Source organism: Medicago sativa, chromosome 8 (genome assembly GCF_051527215.1).
Source record: "Medicago sativa cultivar Bolivia chromosome 8, Bolivia_mono, whole genome shotgun sequence".
NCBI classification, from domain to species: Eukaryota; Viridiplantae; Streptophyta; class Magnoliopsida; order Fabales; family Fabaceae; genus Medicago; species Medicago sativa.
This window is the reverse complement of record NC_140756.1, coordinates 82,347,278-82,357,286: the sequence shown is the minus strand read 5'-3', so window position 1 is coordinate 82,357,286 and position 10,009 is coordinate 82,347,278. Positions and strand designations below refer to the sequence as shown.

Below are 10,009 nucleotides of genomic sequence, written 5' to 3'. Positions count from 1 at the left end.
GGGGAGAAGACGACGATTCAATGATGAAAATCTTCGTCGAAGATACTGCGAGAATCGAAATAGGCCACGATTCGTTGGAAAATTGAAAGCTGTTTTGTTGCTTTTGTGGAATCTACGTGTTTGGATGATAAATTTCTTTGCTTGAATTGGTGTTGAATTGTGTTTTACTGTGGTGAATTTGGAACGAAATTGGTGTTGAATTGTGTTTGTTACGGTGGTTTCAATGGTGAAAGAGTTTGTTAGGGTTGTTATGGTGGCGCGTAGCGCGTGAAAATGAGTTGGTGATCTGTTTTTGATGAGTTGGCGATGATTCTGGTGTGGCAATGATTGGGGGCCTTTTATAGGCTGCCAAGTGTATTCTTGGACCAATTGGGAACTGGACACTGGATTTTGGCCTTGAAATGGCTCGGCCTTGGCTTATTTTGGACTTTGGGCTCTTTTGCAATTTTGAAACTTTGGAGGACGTCTGTAAATTTAAAGAAGGACTAATACGCAATACTTTGGACAAAAGGACCTTAAAAAAAAACTTAAGAGGACTAAAAAACTTAAAGTTTCGAAAATAATAAAGAAAAAAGACTTAAAAAAAAACTTGGAGGACTTGAATGCAAATTTTGGAAATTTTGGACTTAAAAAATGGAAAAATAATAAAATTGACTTAAAAAACGTAATTTGAAATAAACGTAAAGCGAAACGACTAAAATTTGACAAAACGGACTAAAACAAACCAATGGCCTAAATGAGGTACTTTAAAGTAACCTCTCTCTGCGAAATTTCGTGTGAAATGACCAAAATGCCCCGGAAATTTGAAACGACTAAAAATGACTCGGATGCGAAACTTTAAATGGATTTTCAACAAGGAATTAGAGCAAGACCTTATACAAACAAAGTTAACAGACTCAGAGACAATTTTTAAGATTTAAACAGGGTTTTAACATGTGAAAAGACCAAAATGCCCACTGGGGGCAACACTAATCTTAAAATGACTTCAAATGCAATTTTTGAAATGGATTTTGACATAGAATGAAACGAGAGACTTATTCTAACCAAATGAAAGGACTCAAACGAATTTTTAAAAGACTGAAAGAAATTTTGACATAGGAAATGACTAAAATGCCCTTGCATGTAAATTTTGCAAATAACATTGAAATAAAACACGAGAGAAAGATGCAATTGATCGGAGATATATCAAATGGCTTGAAATACAAGAAAAGTAGAATTGAACAAGTATTTTTAGGTCCAAAATTAGGGTATAACGGCGGTAGTTGAGGAATGTGGGAGGTTCTTGACCGCGGAGCGAAGTGAAGAAGTCTTTGGACGGTGAAGCTAGTGTGTTCATGATGTTTGCTTCCTTGAAGGAGAGTAGTGAGAAAGGAGTTGGTGATTTGCCGGTAGTGCAAGAGTTTCCGAAGTTTTTCCGAACGACATTACCGAATTACCGCCGGAGAGGGAAGTTGAGTTTGCAATTGATTTGGTGCACAGGAACGAGTCCTATTTCGATTGCGCCATATCGGATGTCTGCATTAGAGTTGGGTGAGTTGAAGAAGCAGTTGGAAGAGTTGCTTGAGAAACGGTTTATCGAGCCAAGTGTTTCGCCGTGGGGAGCTCTGTGTTGTTGGTTAAGAAGAAAGATGGAAGCATGAGGTTGTGTGTGGATTATCGGCGGTTGAACAAGGTGACAATCAAGAATCGGTATCCGCTTTCGAGGATTGATGATTTGATGGATCAGTTGGTTGGTGCAGGAAGTGTTTAGCAAGATTGATTTGAGGTCGAGGATATCATCGGATTAGAGTAAAGGCGAGAAGATATATCCAAAGCTGCGTTCGGAATGAGGTATGGACACTATGAGTATTCTATGATGCCATTTGGAGTATCTAATGCGCCGGGTGTCTTCATTTAGTACATGAATAGAATATTTCATTCTTTTACGGATCGTTTTGTGGTGGTGTTTATAGATGATATTTTGGTGTATTCTAAGTACGAAGAAGAGCATGCTTTGAGCATTTAAGGATTGTGTTAGGAGTTTTAAAGAGAAGAAGTTGTTTGCTAAGTTGTCAAAGTGTGAGTTTTGGTTGCGGGAAGTGAGTTTCCTTGGTCATGTGATTTCTAAAGGTGGCATTGTCGTGGATCCGTCGAAGGTTGATGCGGTGTTGCGGTGGGAATCACCTAAGTACGTTTTTGAAGTTAGAAGCTTTCTTGGATTGGCGAGGTTATTATCGGAGGTTCATTGAGGGATTCTCTAAGTTGGCGTTGCCATTGACGCGATTGACTCGGAAAGGACAAGCTTACGTTTGGGATGCTAAGTGCGAGAAGAGTTTCCAAGAGTTGAAGAAGAGGTTGACGTCGGCTCCAATGTTGATTTTGCTGAATCCGAAGGAATCGTTTGTCGTGTATTGTGATGCTTCTAAGATGGGTCTTGGTGGTGTGCTTATGCGGAATCGTCGAGTTGTGGCTTATGCTTCAAGGCGAGTTGAAAGTGCATGAGAAGAACTATCCGACTCATGATTTGGAATTAGTGGCCGTTGTGTATGTGCGAAGATTTGGAGGCATTATCTGTATGGTTCTAAGTTTGAGATGTTCGGTGATCACAAGAGTTTGAAGTACTTGTTTGACCGGAATGAGTTGAATATGAGGCGAGAGGAGATGGTTGGAGTATCTTAAGGACTTTGATTTCCGGTTGAGCTATCATCTGGAAAGGCCAATGTTATTCTTGATGCTTTAAGTAGGAAGTCGTTGCATATGTACGCTTTGATGGTGAAAGAGTTGGAGTTGATTGAGCGGTTTCGGGATTTGAGTTTGGTTAGTGAGTTGACACCGGATGGTGTGAGGTTGGGAATGTTGAAGGCGACAAGTAATATTAGGAGGAGATCAAGAATGGTCGGAAGGAAGATTTGGAACTTGTTGATCGAGTAGTATTGGTTAACCAAGGTAAGGGTGGAGATTTCGTGTTGGATGAGCACGGTGTTTTGATGTTTCGTGATCGTGTTTGTGTGCCAAATGTTCTTGAGCTTAAGAGACGGATTTTGGAAGAGAGTCACATGAGTAGTTTGAGTATTCATCCGGGAGCGACTAAGATGTATCGGGATTTGAAGAGGTTGTTTTGGTGGCTTTGGAATGAAGAAAGATGTTGCGAGTTTGTGTATGCTTGTTTGGTGTGTCGAAGTCTAAAATTGAACATCGAAGTCGTCGGGTTTGATGCAACCGTTGTTTGTGCCGGAGTGGAAGTGGGATAGTATATCAATGAACTTGGTTGGAGCGTTGCCGAAGGCGCTAAGGGTTTTGATTCTATTTGGGTGATCGTTGATCGGTTGACGAAGTCGGCACATTTTGTTCCTTTTAAGACCGGTATGTACGTGGCGAAGTTGGGCGAGATCTACATTGAAGCGGATTGTTAGATTGCATGGTGTTGCATGGTGTTCCTTCTAGTATTGTGTCGGATCGGGATCCGAGGTTTACTTCTAAGTTTTGGGAGAGTTTGCAAGATGCTTTGGGAACTAAGTTGAGGTTAAGTTACGCGTATCATCCCCGGAGTGATGGACGGACGGAGAGGACTATTCGAGTTTGGAAGATTTATTGAGAGCTTGTGTGTTGGAGCAAAGTGTCGGTTGGATCGAATGTTTGCGCGATTGATTGAGTTTACCTACAACAACAATTTTCATTCTAGTATCGGAATGGCACCGTTTGAAGCTTTGTATGGTCGGAGGTGTAGAACTCCTTTGTGTTGGTCGAGTCGGGGAGAAAGTGCTTTGTTAGGACCGGAAGTTGTGCAAGAGACGACCAAGAAGGTTAAGATGATTCGGGGAGAAGATGAGAGCGTCTTTGAGTAGGCGGAGAAGAGTTATCATGATAAGAGGAGGAAAGACCTTGAGTTTCGGGTTGGCGATCATGTGTTTTTGAGAGTGAATCCTGTGGCGGTGTTGGACGTGCTTTGAAGTGTCGGAAGTTGACTCCTCGTTTTGTTGGACCTTTTGAGATTGTTGAGAAGGTAGGGGTTGTAGCGTATAGGATTGCGTTACCGCCATCTTTGTCGAATCTTCATGATGTGTTTCATGTGTCTCGGTTGAGGAAGTATGTGTATGATGCGTCTCATGTGATTCAAGTGGATGATTTGGAAGTAAGGGATAATTTGACGGGTTGAGACTTGGCCGATTAGGATTGAGGATCGTGAAGTGAAGCGTTTGCGTGGCAAGGAGGTCGTTTTGGTTAAAGTGATTTGGGTTGGACCAGCTGGTGAGAGTGCCACTTGGGAATCGAGAGAGTAGGATGAGGGTTGCGTATCCCGAGTTGTTTCCTTCGGGTAATTTTCGAGGGCGAAAATTCTTTTTAGTGGGGGAGAGTTGTAACGGCCGATTTTCGCTAGTTTTATTTTATTATTTATTTATGTGTCATATATGTGCTCTTATGTGATTATTTGCCTCTGTGTGTATTTTTGGTTGGGAATTGTAGAATTCGGTGTAGAAGGGTATTTTAGTCATTTTGGACTTAGGGGCATTTTGGTCATTTTGAGAGTAAGGGTAATTTTGTAATTTTGGATGAGGATTATTTTTAATGTTTAGTAGGAGTATTATTTTACCAAGTTACTAGAGAGGGTGTAGTAATTATTTTAATTACCATTAAGTGGTAGATTAGTGTTATAATTTACCATTAAGTGAGCGAGTGACATTTTGGGTGTTAGAATAGAAATGGGTTAGGCCCATTAAGGTTTAAGAGATAAGCCCAATTGAGTAGAGCTAGTATATAAACTCTAGTTGTTGGTAACACTAGGTTTTACAAACATTATTCATTTTATTTCATTTGGGAAGAGAAGAGATAGAGACTAGAGGCAACAACAACAACAAGGGTTAGAAGTTAGAAGGCAAAGAGGGGATTCAACATCTAGGAGCAAAATTGAGGCTTGGGTTAGAGAATCTTGGTGTTAGAGGTAAGAGGGTTAGATTTCAACCATAATTCACATCTTTTTCTCTTTACCCATTTTTGTGAAATTGATGAATTGAACCTAATTGTTGTTATATTCGTGCATACTTGTTCTTTGTTATGTTTAAGAGCATGTTTTATATGATAATTGCATGTTAGTATGTGAATTAACATGTTTAAATGCATAATTGTTGGTGCTTTGTGTTCTTGAGCAAAATTTATGAAAAATGAAGTTGTGATGTTGAATTGTGCATGAATTTGTGTTCATTAGTTGTGGTTGATGGTTGTTGAGCTGTTAGAATCAAATTGGTGTGTTGGAATCGTTATTTATGGATTCATGAGGAGATTTGTGGTTATGTTGGTGTTTTTGAGAAAATTCATGATTTTGATGAAATAAGCCCAATTGTTGTTTCTAATGCATGATTCATGTTTGTTTAAGTGTATTGGACCTATTTTGACCCATAAACACTTTACGGAAGTTGATTTGGGAGTTGGGGTTTGAAAATTGGGATTTTGGGCAAAAATGGTGTGAAAACCCGAAACTTCTGCGAATTTCGCAAGAACGGCGCTAATAACGAAAGCATGCGGACAAGTTTCGCTAATAGCGAAATTATGCAGCAATTTCGCTAATAAGCGCAAATTTCGCTAATAAGCGAAATTGCCCGAAACGATTTTGTTTTGATTGTTTTGAGCTTTGGGGGACCAATCCAATACTTCTAAAATGTTTCTTTGGACATAATTAACATTTGTTTACACCTTTAATCTTCTTGGAACATGATTTGAGTTGGTTTGGACTTGAATTTGTGAAAATCGTCTAACTTTTTGTAAAAACGGTCCAAACGTCAATTTTTCCAAAAACTCGTTTTCTCCGGAAATTGAAGTGGGATTAGAGTTGTATACTGTTTATATGATTTTTAAAAATGGATGTGATTGGTTCTATCAAGTTTGAACTTGTTTTGCTTTGAAAATGGAAAATTTTGTGAAAAGTGAAAAAGTGAGACGAACTTTGTGATTTTTATGAATTCGTCGGATTTGGCCGATGAAATGCTTACGTATCCTCTACTGCACACACATGTGGACTGTGAGCATACAAGGCATATTGTATTGAGCTTGTTTACTTGGTTTTGAATTAATTGTTCAATTAATTTTAAGTTATGACTTGGAGAGACGAACTTGACTAAAGATGACTTTTGAGAACCAATTGATTGTGAATCCTTTATGGAGAATTGTTATATGGTGTGTGAAGATGATTGGTGGTGTAATTATGTGACAACTTTATGTTGTGTGATTTTTGAATGTTGTTGGTGATTGTATATATGATATATTGGTGGTGAATTATTGATGATTGCATATATACATGTATTGGTGATGGTGAGGTGATTATTGTTTGTTTGAACATATGCATTTGTAGTTGAGTCATATGTTCATGCATTCATGACTGATGGTGGTGGATTTTATATCCAAGATCGATGGTGGCGGATTTTATATCCAATTGAGGTGAGTACGATGTTTATGTTGCATCGAAGGTGACGACCTTGAGGTGATTTGGTACCACATGCATCTAGATGAGTCTAGAATCATTGCATCAGCTTGTTGGTGGATTGAATTGCATTTGCAAGGTGTTTGATGATAGTTTTGATAAGCTGTACTTGTGAATTGGATTATTGATTGTTAATTGTTGATTGACAAGGTGAAATGGTATATGTGTATGATACACTTGTGGAGATGAACTTAGAATGATAATATGCATGAGTTGAGATTACTTGTGAATAATATGTATGAATTGCTATTCTTGAATATATCCTTTCATTTCCAATGTTCATAATAAATGTTTTTCGTGGATTATGATGATGTAATGCTAACCACTTAGTGGTTTACCACCTACCTTCTGTATGGACGGGTAGATGGAGTGCGGGATGCTTAGTTGTTGCTTGTTGATGCCGAGGAGTGGAGTTCCTCTTTTTCATGCAAGTGTCTAGATTAGGGCTGCGATCTAGGATAGTCCTGCATGTTGTTTATTTGACTTTGTATTTTGGAGTTGTGGAGATATTCGTTATTTGAGATTTGGAGAATACATTTGTATTATGTTTGGAGATCCGAGATTTTTATGAATTTATCTGTTTGTTCATTTGCTATGTTGTGTAACATGATCTTTATGCATGTATGATTTGTGGTTTATTCGGAGACGTAACATCTATTTCTAGAATATTTCGATATATTCGCGCGTTTTGCAGCTTAATAGAAATAGGGTGTTACGGTAATCACTTTTTTAAGAATTGTTGGAGCATGAAATTTCGCATCATTTGAAAATTTGTATGGAGTATTTTAGGAGCATGTACTCGGTTAAATCTAGGATTATTTGATTCATGTGATATTGGTCTATTATCCACTTTGTAAAGAGTAAAGACAGGATATTGTCCTAATGAACAAGGCTACTAGAATGCTAATTTAGTTTAGTACTTATCTTATGTTCGCAACATGCTCTCTAACTAATATTAGTCACTACTACCTCCGTCCCAATTTAATTGACACAATTTTGTTTTTCACACATATTAAGAAAAATGTATAAATAAAGGGGAAAGTGGAATATCTTGTATTGGGAATGATAAAAGTAGTATTATTTAGTGTTATATTGTATTGCGAATGATGAAAGTTGTATTGAAAATTGAAATGGGTCGGTTATTTTGGGACACTTTTTTTTTAGAAAATGGGTCGGTTATTCGGGACGGAGGGAGTACTAAATAACGGTAGATATTTCATTCCTAAAACATGGCTATCAAAATTAAACAAATTGTTAGAGTTTTTACGTGAAAATTTGTTTCAATTTTAAATTTTAATAAGTGACCAATACACGATCCAACAATTTTTTTTATATTAACATATATTTGTTGGGTCGTGTATTGGTCACTTGATTAATGTTGAATCACTCGACTAATGTTTAAATATACATGCTAATGGATAAATATATTGACAACTTTGCTTTGCCATTAAAAGGAGTAAGTTTAGTATGTACCTTAATGTTTGGCACATGGTCGTGCCATCACAATGAACACATTTCGCCCGAGGTTCCCGGCATTGATACATCCTTTGCACAACAAATATGATATCGATCCAATCATATGATAGACACCTTACATCACTAATTTTTTCACAAAAATAAAAACTTAAATCACTAATCTTTAAGGGGGAACACCTCGTGAAGACTACCATAGGTTTTCATAATTGATCAACTGGTATACAATGCACGGTGACAACAATGAAATTTAGGGTTCATAAAAAAAAAAATCTAATTTTAGGGTTGTTACTTTGGGCCATATATTGATCCATACGAGTACATTTTGGGCCATAATAAGGTTGTGACTATTTAGTTGTGATAATTTCTTTTCTCACTCTTCATCCTACTCACGCGCCCTCCATATTTTCAATTTTATCCCGTTTAGATTTTTTAATTCAAAGCGTATTTTTTGTTTATAGGATTATAAAACGAAATGTATTATTTTCCCTTTGGAATCCCTCCTACGGCAATTCACATTTTTTTGTGCTAAAATACTCACATCAGATCATAATTTACGAGATTTGACACAATTTAGATTATAGATTTGAGCTGAGTAACATGTTACTTACGTTGTGGTGATGGGGTTATTGGATTTCCTAATCCGAATGACGTTAGAATTTTTCGGATTATAGAATGCGAAATGCCTCAATAATAAAACAATATGCGAGATATAACTCAATTCGACAAATATAATGCAAATAGACATAAATTAAGAAAATAATTTAAAATTGACATTACAATTTGACAAGAGACATATCACTCCCTCTTTGGCCATTTCAAGAAATTTCATCTACATTAACATCATCATCGCATAAAGATACAAACACACGTCAAAGTAATCATCTAATATCAATACTAAGGAGAACTACTACAAACATATTTGACAACTACGAACGAGTGGAAAAACCCCCATATTCGAAACGATTTGTAGTACAAGATGATGGAGGACAATCCATAAACAATCAAATACAAGTTTTTATGTGGTTCACATTGCACCTTGATTTCGGTGATCTGAATTTCAAAGTTGAGGAAGCTGGTGCCTTTACTATCGTCGTTGAAACTTGAAACACAATCTTTAATCTTTATTTGGTCTGCTTCTTAACAGCTGAGTTCTAGTCCTCAAGAGAAGTCTGAGGTGGACACATTCAATTCTTCACTTGCTTCATTGGTTTCATCAAGTGTGTTTCATTCAATTAGGAATTAAATTTCATACAACGCAGAAAATATGCTGATCTTCAGATATCTTGTTCAATTAGGCCTTCTCTTGATTTAGATGATTAACACCTGGAAAATTAAGTGTGTTTGGATTTCAATTTTAGGCCTTCACTTGTTTATAGAAAATATACAAAAATAATAACTTCATTGGAAACTCAATTTCAACCAAATCAATTATACATATCAACTACCAAGTTTATTTAAAACCACATTTGTCAAAATGCTCAACAAGATGTTGAATTGACTCAAACGTATTTTTAAAGCATTTTAAAATGAAATCCAAACACAATAAAAAAATAGTCTATAGGTAACCTTGCAAATATATTATCCTCATAATCTTTCTTAAGTGTGTGTGCGCACACACACACATTTGTGCATAGTAGCATTTGCCAACAAAATTCTAGGCTAGGGATATAGATATGTAATGTCTTCCTCAAAATATAGCTCTGAGATTTCTTCAAGCACACACACTAACTCTTAATATTGATGTTTTTGGCAGTTGCTCAGAATGATGTGGAGTCTTCCAAAATTGCATTTGTGTCTTCAGCCTCTGCAATTGAGAAATGGACCTCCTTGACAGGGCTGGTTGGTAAACTTAAAGGGATTTGAACAGAGTGAAAAAGCTACAAGAAATTTTATTTCATCTTAGATATACAGAATTCCATTAATTTTCTTTTCTGGCTCACCAAATTTTGGTGTCATGGGGCAGTCCCAGCAGAGCTTTATCTAGGAAAGACCAACAAGCTCATTTTTCACGGATCATGAAGTTTGAGCTTGGATGTAAATTGTAATTTTAATTGTAATGCCATTGAAAATTTGACTACATGC

General features: G+C 36.9%; 1 long non-coding RNA gene across 1 annotated transcript; it reads left to right on the top strand.

Annotated features, from left to right (window-relative positions):
* The first annotated feature begins 9,054 nt into the window (after positions 1–9,054).
* On the top strand, positions 9,055–10,004 carry LOC146902262 (uncharacterized). The gene is made up of 2 exons (XR_015023119.1): positions 9,055–9,144; positions 9,681–10,004. It is a non-coding gene; the product is annotated as an uncharacterized LOC146902262 (long non-coding RNA).
* The last annotated feature ends 5 nt before the right edge of the window (positions 10,005–10,009 follow it).